This window comes from Lissotriton helveticus, chromosome 6, assembly GCF_964261635.1.
Source record: "Lissotriton helveticus chromosome 6, aLisHel1.1, whole genome shotgun sequence".
Taxonomy (NCBI): domain Eukaryota; kingdom Metazoa; phylum Chordata; class Amphibia; order Caudata; family Salamandridae; genus Lissotriton; species Lissotriton helveticus.
The window spans coordinates 1643014470-1643027788 of record NC_136067.1 but is presented as its reverse complement, the minus strand read 5'-3'; the positions used below and the strand labels follow the sequence as shown (position 1 = coordinate 1643027788).

The 13319-nt window shown below is 41.4% G+C and overlaps 1 protein-coding gene across 1 annotated transcript in view; it reads left to right on the top strand.

Moving 5' to 3' along the window:
• Nucleotides 1-13319, top strand: part of CLHC1 (clathrin heavy chain linker domain containing 1) — a 522096-nt gene that overhangs the window by 78069 nt on the left and 430708 nt on the right. The window contains exon 3 of the mRNA XM_078649489.1: nt 4023-4072. The gene's annotated coding sequence lies outside the window, so the exon portion shown is untranslated. The remainder of the gene's footprint in view (nt 1-4022; nt 4073-13319) is intronic.

Sequence of the window (13319 nt, the reverse complement as noted above, 5' to 3'; positions counted from 1 at the left end):
CCCCTATCTGGGCCAAGATCATCAACAGCTCTCTGAGCGAGGGCTCCATCCCGGACTGCCTTAAAAAAGGTCAAGTCACGCCACTACTAAAAAAACCGGGCCTTGACCTCCAGGATATGAACAATTTCAGACCAGTTTCGAACCTTCCACTCTTATCCAAAATCTTGGAAAGATGTGTGCTGTCGCAACTATCCCAGCACTTAGAGAACACGAATCTTCTCGACCCATATCAATCAGGGTTCAGAAAAGGCTGCAGTACTGAAACCGCAATCCTTAATGTCCTGGACGATCTACACATGTCGCTCGACCCCAACCAATGCAGGCTTCTCATCCTCTTAGACCTATCGGCTGCATTTGACACAGTTGATCATGCCCTGCTACTCAATGCCCTCAAAGAGAGAGCAGGCCTGGAAAAGACTGTCCTAAAATGGTCCTCCTCCTTTCTCAACAACCGTACACAAAGAATCAAAATTAAAAGCTGAGAATCGGACATTCTTCCCATCAGTAGAGGAGTCCCTCAAGGGTCAGTACTCTCTCCACAACTCTTCAACATCTACATGGAGCCCCTCACCTCAATTCTAAGGAAAGCCAACATCCCCTTCCACCTATATGCGGACGACACTCAACTCTATCTGGAAACCACGTCGATCACAGACATCCACTGACTGAACCACACACTTACTGAAGTCCAACTCTGGCTCTCATCCAACCACCTCAAACTCAATGAAGAAAAAACAGAAGTGCTCCTCATCTCAAACAAAGAGGAAATCCCCCAAATTCTAGAATGGCTCAAAGCCTTAAATGCCCTGAATGTTCCTCTTGTTCCATCGAACTCCATAAAATCCCTAGGGTTCACTCTTGACCCCAAACTGGATATGAAAGAACACATCTCAAAAACTTCCAAAAGTGCTTTCCTGAACCTGAAATTGCTCTACAAATTGAAACCATTCCTCCCCACGAAAGACCTGAAACAGGCCACGCAGGCTCTGGTACTCTCCAGAATTAACTACGGCATTGCCACTCTGACTGGAACAGCCAAATCGCACCTGCGACCTCTGACCTCTACCCTAAACGCCGCAGCAAGAATGGTCACGGGAACAAAGAAATATGAGCACATCACCCCAGCTCTTAAGGATCTGAAGTGGCTCCCTATTGACCAACGAGCCAGCTTCCGTACAGTCTGCCTCTCACACAAAGCCCTGCATACAGGCAAACCTGAATACCTGGCCAACAAGCTCAAAAGGGCCGGTCAGTCTAGAAACCTCAGAAGCTCCAACACGCTCCTACTCATTCCTCTGAAATCCCAGAAACTCACAACATCTAGCAAATCCTTTGCGGGTAATGCTCCCAAGATTTGGAACTCCATCCCCCCACACATCAGAATGACCGCATCCTTCCAGAAATTCAAGAAGTTACTCAAAGTCCTCTTCCTAGAACGTTCTGGAGCATACTAGAACTCCACCTGGACTTTGAAGTTCCATGATCTCGGTGTCCCCAGAGCTGATTGACCTGCTTATGACTTTCCGCCCTGCTTTACGCTTGGCTGCTATTGTACAGACTGTACTTGCCCATGTGCCCCTTGCCATGTTTTCTGTCCTCAATGTCTGTCTGATGCCTCTTACTTGCTGTGAAGCGCTCTGATACCCTCGGGTCCAGCTAGCGCTATACAAAACTTTAATAAATAAAAAATAAAATCGCAGTCCCCTAACCCCGACAGGGCCTGGAATCTGTTGAACAACCTTATGTTCCCTATGGGGCAAAAGTTAGATACAGTTCCCTGAGAAAACAAATCCCTCTCAAAGGAAACCGGAATAGGGGGTCCATAGAAATAAGCTAAGGGTAGAGCTTGTATCCCATTGGACAGATCATTTTGAGGCCAGTTACAGATAAAGTTGACACATGTCTGGTTTCTGAAATTAATAATGATACAGTCTCCTGCTACCGTCTTGCATCCCTTGCCTATCCAGCTGACTCTCCTGGCACCCATAATTTCACCTCGCATGTTAGCTGGCAATGGGCGGTACTTGTTTAGCCAGAAGATACACTTATGCTTTAAATCTGGGTATGATTCTCGTATCACACGAGCTAGTGGGGGAACCCCTACCAAGACTACCACAAAGGGGGCTGATTGGGGAGGGAGGTCAATATAAGGTAGGGGAGGCTCGCTGTGAGCCCTGGTTAATGCAGGTAGATTTAGCTGTTTATCATTCAACTTAGTTCCATCACCCAGATTTCTCTCTTTACTCAATGGATTTGCTCCCACCCCTGTATGATTAATATCCGGGGGAGCATCTGTCCGCGACAAAGTACTTTGTGGCATCCCACTAGCTTGATGTGTGTTTCCCACTCCTATCTGAGCAGCAGGTTGTAAGTTAGTAGTTTGCCCCTTGTCAACAGCCAGAATTGGCCTTGCTATCTGGCTTGACCCGGTACCACTGTTAGAATTAGTTGGACCATTGTCTGCAGGATTTTTTGGCCTTGCAGTATGAGCACTGCGACTTGGTCCTGCCTGTTTCTGGACTGATACCAATGAAAGTTCAAGGCACACCAGTCTATTGTCAATGGAGTCCAGCCGTTCATGCAATGGGTGACACATTTTCTTAAAGGTACCCTCCAGTCTTTTCCAGAAAGAAGGACCCAACTCCAAGTATGGATCCTCCCCCCTATTGTCCAAATGGCTTCCCTGCCCACTTCTATCTGCCCTATCCACTTGTAAGGGGGTGATTGGTGGCATCGCTGCTGGATCTTCTGGTGGAGCATTACTTTTACAAGATCTTGCTTTCTTCCCTCCAGCATTCGTTTGTGGTCCAGGGCATTTCTTTTTTGCTTGCTCCCTCCCCTTAGGCTGGACCATAATAGCTTTTACTTGGCCAGCAGATCGAGTCTTAATTTTAGGGTATGGGCTTCTGACCGTGTCGCTACTGGGCACTCCTTCTCTTGGAGAATTGTCACTTATGTTCATAATAGTTGCTGTTTGGGGTGAAGTAGTAGTCACCACTCCTGATGGAGGAAGGGAACCCTGTGAGTCTGGTTGTAAGTGGGTCGGTGATCTGGCATGTGCCATGGGGCCCAGGGAAGACCTTTTGTGAAAGGATGTGTCCAAGGATAGTCTTTTCTCGGTAAGTTCTATATCCTTGGCAAGTGCAGTTGATACCCTTATAAGGAAATTATCAAGGGTTCCCAATAGTGAACCACCAGTTGATTTCCTGCAACTAGGACCACCATCAGGTGAGGTAGCCATCCTTTCTATACCTTGCGTAATACTCGTATCGATGGCGAATGGTGAATAAATGGCTTTAGATTTTTTTACAGAGCGACACTGACCTTATTGTTGCTGTGGCAGGTGTCAGAGGGGTGGCCCGTCCTGTCCTTACCCGGTCTTGAACGGGCTTAAACGGGCCCGCCCTTGACCCGGGCTTCGCCCGGCTCGTCCCGCGAAGCAGGGCTCAGCGCTGCTTATGCGCGCCTCCTGGCGCTGGCGCGGTTTAGCAGCATTCCGATGACTCCTGGCGATGGCGGCGTCCAACCCAGGCAAGTGGCAACTTCTGTGGTGTCTCCCCCACTCCGCCAGGCTCAGCGCTGCTTATGTGCGCCTCCTGGCGCTGGCGCGGTGTCAGCAGAGCGCGCCGCCGCTGAGGCAGCCGGGAATTGTAGTCCCGGGGCGGCGGCGCGGTTTAGCAGCGTTCCGATGACTCCTGGCGATGGCGGCGTCCAACCCAGGCAAGTGGCAACTTCTGTGGTGTCTCCCCCTATGACATTTACATACAAGATCAATTTGTTTTTCACTTTTCTGAAAAGAAAATTCAAGAGAGATTGTTAGCCTGCAGGAATCCTACACTTCAGGAGATTATAGCTATTGCGAAGGGAATCAAACGTTCATTAGAATCTTCTAAAGTACTTTCATCAGAAAACTATCAGAAAACTAGCATTTTTACTTTACAGGAGAGAAGGAAAGTAGAAGTAAGAAATGAGAAGAGAAATAAAATTGGTAGTTTTATAGAATCAAAATTTGTTTCTTTCAGATGTGGATTGAAAAATCGCAAAGCAGACTATTCAAGTTGTCCAGCTGAGGGTAAGAAGTGCGCAAATTGTTTAAAGATTGGACATTTCGCTACTGTATGCAAAAACGTTAAACATATGCATTGTCAAAAAGTTAAAGTAAATAACATTGACAAATTTGATGAAGAAATGTGTTCCAATATTGTCTTGACTGTTGAAGAAAAAACTGGTAAAATCAAAGGACCACTTAGAATTGTGTTTATAGAACCAGTTGAGTTAAAAATTATGGCCGATTTGGGTTCGCCAATCACAATAATTTCTGAGAAAATGTATGAAGAGTTTTGGCCAAGTGTAAAGGTAATAGCTACTGATGTAAATCCAAAGGCTTTTGGAGAGTTCGATATCAACATGCTAGGTTATTTTCAGGATATATTAACTATTAAAAGAAGGTTTGTTTCAACCAAAATATATGATGCAGAACGTGGAAGAAATATTGTTGAATGGAAAGATTTGGCAAGTCTAGATATTATTCTAAAACCAGGAGCTGATGACCAATTGTTTTGGGGGACCTTGACACAGCAGATGTGCATATTTCTACTGTAAGAAATGATTTAGAAGATGTTTAAAAAAATATGATTCACTTTTTGAAGACCACATTGGTTGTGTTAATGGTTTTGTACATTCTATCAAATAAAAAAAATAAATGCCATACAAGTAAAACATAAAGTTAGGGCTGTCCCATTATCTGTCAGGAATGATTTGAGAAAATTACTTGTTAAACTAGTTGAAATAGGAGTCATTGAACAAACAGACTTAGAGATTGTTATTATTTTTTTAAAATGTAGACATTCGTCTCTGTGCTGACTTGAGGCCATTAATAAAAATATAGTGGTACTGACTTGAGGCCATTAATAAAAATATAGTGCCATCCGTTGCCTAAAATTCAAGAATTATTGGCAGCTACTTCTGGATCAAAGTATTTTTCATTGATAGAGCTCAAGTCAGCCTATCATCAAGTTAAATTAGCAGAAGATTCTAAAGATTATAAGACCTTTGTCACACCCTTTGGTGCATATAGATGTATTCAACTCCTTTTCGGGCCTGCTTCTTCAGTAAGTGTTTTTCAAAAAATGATGGAGCATATACTAAAAGATGTAAACGGAGTTAAAAAATTCCAAGATGATATCTCATACATGCAAGCACGGAAGAATAACATAATGGGATACTTGACACAGTTCTTCATAATTTCAGTAAAAGAGGTATGGCAGTTTGTACGAGCAAATGCACATTTCTGAAACAAGAAATTGAATATTTAGAACGTGTTTTGAATTCTGAAGGAATAACACCCAAACTCGATTTGGTGAAAGCTATTTCTGATGCACCCAAACCTGATTCACTGAGATCTTTTTTAGGTCTTAGTGAGTACGATTCCTGCTTTATCAAAGAATTATGCAGATAAGGTAGAACCTTTACGTGTTTTAGTGTGAAAAATATATTTGGAAAGAAGAACAAGACTTTGTATTTTGTGAGATAAAAAAAGCAATTGTTGAAGCCCCAACTTTGAATCCGTACGATCAGAAGGAAATAACATCATTACAGTAGATGCAAGCTCAGTGGGTATAGGCGCCATTTTTACTAAAAAGTGAAAGGACAGATACAAACTGTAGCTTTTATATCTAGACATGTTAATGTTAATAAAATTTAAACAGCGCACGAATACCTTCAGGCGTCTTGGCGCTAATGAACCAAATACTGCTGAACTCTACTGTACTACTGTTGAAATAGCCAGGTTTTAAGCTGTTTCCTAAATTCCAAATGAAGGGTGATTTTTCTCAGATACACCGGGAGGGAGTTCCATTATTTGATAGTATTAAATGCTAAACTCCTTCCACCCCAGTTCATCTTATGGATCCTGGCCGGCTGCATAAGGTAGCCATTAGCTGACCTCAGCACTCTATTTGGGGAGTACCATTTGAACAAGTTCTCTAAGAACCTTGGTCCTTCTCTATGTAGTGCCTTATGTGCAATACAGAGAGTTTTTAACTTTATCCGCTGGCGGACCCGCAGCCAGTGAAGTTTTCTTATTTCTACTCTTACCGATTGACATTTTGGAATATCCAGGATCAGTCTTGCCGCCGCATTTTGTACTGCCTGCAGCTTCCTGAGAAGAACAGCCTGGACCTTGATGTACAAGCTGTTACAGTAAGACAAAACTAAAGCAGTGACTACTGATTTTCTACAGGATTTAGGGATGAATGGCAGAACTTTCCTAATCGTCTTAATCATATAAAAAGAAGACGACACTACTTTAGAAACTTGGGTCTTAAAGTTCAACTTTCCATCTATAATGACCCCAAGATTTTTTGCTTTTTCCTCCGGTGTAGGGGGAGGTCCGAGACTATCCGGCCACCAGGGGGGGAGAAAGATTTCCAAACATTATCACCTCTGTCTTACTTGAATTTAACTTCAAGCAATGGGTACTCATCCAGTGGCTAAGGGACGACATACAGTTGTAGAGGTTAAGAGAGTGATTAATGTCCTTATCCACTGTAGAAATCAACAGCTGAGTATCATCAGCATATGACGTGGGGATCAAATTCAAGCTTCTAATCAAGGGTGCTAGCTCTGCTACGTAAATATTAAAAAAGCGTAGGGCTTAAGGAGGAGCTCTGATGGAGACCACTGGGAAGAGAAAATAATGCCGACTTAAAATTCCCCAAGTGCACTGATTGAGTTCTCTCAGATAGGAACGTTGTCAGCAGGACAAGGGCTTTGCCTCCGATACCAATCTCCCTTAGACGATGAACGAAGAGAGAATGATGCACTGTGTCAAATGCTGCGGATAGGTCCAGCAGCACCAGGGCAGCTGAACCTCCGCTACCCAATGACATACGTGTTTCCTCTGTGGTCTTGATCAGAGCAGACTCAGTGCTATGATTCGGTCTAAAACCAAACTGGCTATGATCTAAAACTTGATTATCCGCGATAAAATTTGCCAGTTCGGCATACATGACCTTCTCCATAATCTTAGCTGGCAGGGGGATTCTTGAAATCGGTCGGTAATTGGCAGTGTCCATTGCATCTAAATTGCTTTTTTTTAAGAGAGGTAAGATAGAAGCCTTCTTCCATATAGTGGGGAAAGATCCTTGATCTATAATTTGGTTAAATATTTTAGAAAGATGGGGACCAACCAAATTGTTAATAGAATGTAGGATTTTTGGGGGACAAGGAGCCCGACTTGATCATAGTTATTAGCTCGGTGACTTGTGAGGGTGAAGTCGGCGCAAACTTGAACCCCAAAATATGGTCAGTGGTGTCATTTGAAAATGTTTTATCCACTGCAGCTGATTGAGTAAACTGCTCATAGATATGCTCAACCTTGGATCTAAAAGAGAGAGCCAAGGCATTGCAAAAAACTTGACTAGTAATAGTAGGTTCATCTCTTTGGACTGTAGTTACATTTTTCACCATACGAAAAAGTTCTTTACTTGACCCACTGGCATTTTCAATCTTTGAAGTATAGTAAAGAATCTTTTCTTCAGTCAGCTTTTTCTTAAAGGCTGAGATCATAGATTTGTATCTACTTTTCTCTGTTAGTTCATATTTTTTCCGCCAAATCCTTTCCTGTCTCCTGCAAGCCTGCTTATCTATCCTTAGCGCTTCAGAGAACCAAGGGGCTGAAGGTAATTTCCTATTTTTATTGATCTGGGTATTGGGGGCTAGTTTTAAAAAGTTAGATTCAAGTCACCGGGTATATTTAGTAGCTGCCAACTCGATATCCTCCTCCACCTTCTCTTCACTATTGCCAAGCTCATTGACCAGAGTATTATAGTACATTTTTTTGCCAAGCCCTACTTATGGTCTTTATGTTCTCATAATTAGGATCCTTGGAGAAAGAAAGCTTATATTTAAATTCAATAACTTGGTGATCTGACCAAATTACTGGAAGAGTAGTGACTTTGGAGATTGCTGGGTCGTTAGTAAACAGGTCATCAAGAGTATGTCCTGCCGTATGGGTGGCACCCCGAATCAGCTGACTAAGACCATATTCTGCAGTCAGATCTAACATTTCCTCCGTATCTCTGTCTTCCCTAGTTTCCAAATGAAAGTTCATATCTCCCAGCACTGTAAAAGATTTCGAGTAGAGACCATACTCTAGCAAAGAGTGGATATTTACTAGAAACTCAGTTCTAGGGCCTGGTGGACGATATATCAGAAGGCCTTTAAAAGATTCTTGGGCGGAAAAAGTGATTTTGAAAAGCAAAGCTTCACAGGCTGGTGTATCTATTTTTGAGCAAAAAGAACCTAATTCGGTTTTGTGTATCACCGCAAGGCCGCCCCCTCTTTTTAACCGCCTGTCTAGTCTGTAATTACTATAGCCTGGTGGAGTCGCAATGTTAAAATCAAAAATTGACGAGTCATCACCCCATATCTCAGTCACAAATAAAACATCAATTTTATAGTCCATAATAAGATCTGCAATATCGTATTTATGTTTCACCAATGATCTCGCATTGATGAGTGCTAATTGTATTTAATTGTTTATAGGGTCCCATGACCGTGGGCTTTCTTGACTGCTAGGAGGCACAACCAACATCTTTGGCAGCAAACTGTCGCAGCCTGGACATACGGGGTGCACCGGTATTATCAAATGACAGCAGTCAAACTGATGGCATTTATTATACCGTGGTGGGCGTAGGCGAAGCAAGCTCTTACCAGAGTATGTAGTCAAAGGAGTATTTTCTGAAGCACATGAGACAGGGTTTCCGGCCCTGGGCCCGGTACAGGCGCCCTCGGCGCGCGCCCGGGCGCAGACGGGCTTGCCTTTGGCGCGCGGCCGGCACGCCCGCTCCGCGGCCGTTCCAGCGTGGCCTTTATGTCGGGGAAAAGTCGGCAACTAGAGTGCTGACCGCCGGAAGTGAGTGCGCAGAGAGTAGCCTAAATTTGAAACTAATGAAGTCCTTCCCTCTGTACAAGAGGTATCGACCGCGACGGACTGTGAATGCCTCCAACAAGACAACAGGTAAATTGCCCTTTAGTTATACACCGAATTTAAAGATAAAACATTAAAAGCAAAGTAAAAACGATTTCATTTACAATGTGCAAGTATGCAGGATGTGCAAATATGCAGAGTATAATCAAGCAGAATAGCAGCAAATATTCTAATTTAAATGAGCAAGAGCCCCAGAGTTTCGTGGCAGCAGTTATGGAAAGAGAGACCACAGCAGTAATTACACAAGGCTGAGGTCTATCATGGCACAATAGAGAGAGAAGCCTTGGCCTGTGTCTGGGCTGTTGAAAAACTTAAAATGTATCTCTGGGGAAAACATTTTGAATTAATAACAGACCGCAAGCCTTTAACTTACATGATGGCCGGATGTGGTTGAGGCAATGGAAATGCATCATCTAGACTTTTAAGATTACTAGCTAAGTTACAAGAATTTAATTTCTCTATTAGATATATATCCGGAAAAGAAAATATTAGAGCCAATTGCTTATCAAGATTACCAGTTACAGATTTGGAAACTGATGTTGATAAAGATAAAGAATGTGTGGTAGCAAGTCTAGGCATTTTTTAAGACACTGATTGTACTTGTTCCATAATAAAATGTATGGATTTGAGTAAAAATGTCCCAATTGTTATTAAAGTTAAAGAATATATCACAAGTAAACTGCCACCAATTAGGAATATACCATCAAAATTGAAAACTTTCCTCCAAGTTTATGATGAATTGAGTATTGAAAGTGAACTGCTTTTCCCTAGAGATCTTATTATTCCACCAATCAAACTCAGGAAACGTTTAATTGACTTGGCTCACAGAAGTCATCCAGGATCTTCTTCAACCAAAAAGTTGACGAAAATGTACTACTGGTTGCCAGGAATGGTCACAAATGTAAATTTATATATTGACAAATGTGCAGTTTGCCTAAAATCTTATACGCATTGGAAACCCAGAGTTAATGAAATACAATTAGTTGATATTCCAAATATGCCTTGGAGTAAAGCCGCTATAGATTTTGCATGTCCATTCAACGTTTTGGAAAGAGATTTTAGATTCATAATTGTAGTAAGTGATTATTACAGCAAATGGATTTATTATGAATTTTAGCTGTTATTGACACAGAATCAGTTATAACATTTTTAAAGAAATGTTTTTCAACTGAGGGCTTGTCACACCTAATCGTCTTAGACAATGGAAAACAATTCACTTCAGATAAAATTGTGTCATTCTTAAAAAGAAATGGTATTGAACAGGAAAAAACTCCATTGTATTCGCCCAAATCTAATGGTCAAGTTGAACGAGTAAACAGGTTCATCAAAGAAGGAGGGCAACTTGCACTTGCGTCAAGTTTTCCTGTACATGACTTTATACAAGAAAAGGTCAATTGTTACAACAATAATACAAATAGTGTCACTGGTTATACCTCTTTTTTCTGTTGAGAGGTTGGAATGGTATTACACAACTCACACCTAACTTTAAAATTGATTCTGAACATGTTGTTATTGATGATAAAAATGAAAAAGTTAAACAATAGGATACACAAAAAACAGCTAATATCAAAACTTTATCATGGCAAGGTGCCATAGAGCAGAAGACAACATTTTTAAAAAGGAGATTGGGTTATTGTGAAAAACCTTTTAACGTTCATAAGGAAGAATCTAAATATTCTGATCCATGTAAAGTAGATGAGGTTACTGGTGGTTCAGTACGATTAACTGCTAAAAGTTGGAGAAACAAAAGTTATATAATTTGGCTCAAACATGGTCAAAATGAGCTCATTGAAAAGTCTAAAGGTTCATTATCAGTGGATAAAGATGCATATTTGTGGCATGGTTTTTGTAGCAAACCTGTTTGTGAAGATTTGGTGACAAATGAGAATACCAGAAATATTGATGAATGTAATGCTAGCAATTACAATACTATTCATTGTGATTAAACTAGGGAAATCTCAGAACCAACTATGGATAACATGCAAACTGTAGGTTCACACACAACTAACTCGGGAAGTTCTAATAGTATATCTGACAATCGTTTTTCTGTTTTTAAGGGTGTTTCTCCTCAAGGTCTGTTTGATGCTCCTACTACCAATTCTGGTAGAATGTCCCGTTTCCCAAATAAGTACAACAATTATGTTTTGTTTTAAATTCCTTAATGAAGCGAGATGTTGTATGTGTACAGTACACTAGAATAATACAGTCATGCTGTTCTCTACAGTTAGTGTTCACTGCACCAGCACCCTATCTTTGATAGGTGCATTGTGATGTCACTTTAGAACACTCCAAGGTATTTATTTAAAGTCATGGAATGTTGTTGTGGATTTGCTAATTGCTCTGCTGAGTTAGCCACGCTTGTTGCTGGCTGCTTGCAGGCCTATTAAATCAATAAATCTTATTGGTTTTACTTCTTCTGCGAGGATCTTCCTTATTTCACCACAATGACATTTTTACAACTCAATGGTCGAAGGAACTGCACAGTAGAAACTTTTCAACGAAGGTTCATACTGGGAATTGTTCTTGATGTCTTCCGGACACACGTTGTTTGCTCTGAATATCCAGACAGAGCTATCAAGCGGTGTTGGGTGCTGTTAGAATCTCCATTTATGTTAATTGGTTTGGATGATTGGAAAAGCTTCAGTAACGTGGAACTTAAAAAATCAGTCATAGACCTTTGGCATATGGGAGTAAAGCTATTGAAGTAATAGGTGAATTTGAGACTAATCTTCTTTTTAAAGGCAACTCCTGCTGTGGTGCATGTTGCAAAACATGGTTCATCGTTGTTGGGTTGGTTAGACCATGAAAATTTGGAGATCATTTTAGATCCCAGTAGCACTACGCAGGTTCCATTCCCCTCAAACCTTTTTCCACTAAGGATCCCAGCATAGTCATAACTGATGCCAGTCAGTATGGTTTGGGTGCTTTATTACTGCAAAAACGGAATGGGAAAGAAGTGGTAGCATTTGCCAGTCATGGTCTTAGAGGTGCGGAGGTCTCCTATTCGGTGGTGGAACATGAAGCTTTGGCTTGCTGGTGTAGTGTAAACCATTTCCGAAAATATTCATGGGGAACTGAGTTTGTTGTGAGAGTTGTTTATACACCTCTTATTGACAAGTTTACCACAAAGGGAGCTGGTAAAGCAACCCTTAAAATGGCAATATAGAATGCAAGAATATTTCTACAAGATAGAGTGCATTCCTGTTATAAAGAATGTTATGGCAGACTGTTGAGATAACCAGTAAATTCCAATGAAGAGGATTTGGACATGAGGGTGTTGGATAAAGAAGATATAGTGGTTAGTGAGTTTACTTGTAAAACAAACAATGCCATTTCAGAGTCAGAATGGTTAATTGCTTTAGGTCAAGATGCTACCTTAAAAAAGATTATGAGATATGTCAGTGAAGGCTGGCCCAAAGGCAAACTTGAAGATGGTGTTGTTGCTGCTTTTAGGAAAATGTAATCTGAATTGTCAATAGCGGGAGGGCTACTGTGTAGGTTGGATTTGTTGGTGGTCCGTATATCTTTAAGGAAAAAAGTTGTAGAGTTTGCCACGAAGGACATATTGGCATGCGGGCCATGAAAAGAAGGGTAAGAGAGCTGTTTTGGTGGCCAGGTGTGGCCAAAGAAATAGAGAAATATGTGAGAGAATGTAAGGCATGTTTTGCAAGTGATAAGTCTCAAGTCACGGTGCGAAGTCCAATAGTTGCAGTCCCTATTCCGGAGAACGCGTGGTCCAAGTTGACCATGGACATAATTGGTCCAGTGGGTACAAGTAATGGTCATGCCAAGTATGGAGTAGTAATAGTTGACTATTACTCTAGATGGTTGGAAGTGGCTTTTGTTAATAACATTACTTTGTCTGTGGTGGAGCAGGTTCTGAGGAAGTTATATTTCCGGGAAGGAGTGCCAGCAGAGATTTTCAAGTACAATTGCCCTCAATTCACTTCTCAGGAGTTTGAGTTACAATTATTCAATGTAGGCCTTAAGCATGTTGCCACTTCATTATATCATCCTAGAAGCAATGGATTAGTTGAGCGCTGAAGCAAAATAATAAAGGAGAATATTCAGTTATCTGTTGCAAGTGGATTGGATTGGATTCAAGAAGTGAGGACTTTAATCTGGGCTCTTCGCACTACACCAAATGCAGAAACTAAAGTGTCTCTCTTTTTGTACTGCTTAAAGGGAGATAACCTGGATCAAAAATTAATAGGTTATGGATGAAAAGAAAAATGATTTCTGATGATGCGTTAGACAATGTGAATGAGAAACGAAGAGAAGCTCAATGTAAGTACACTATAACCGAGAAAATAGCACTTAGTGTGAA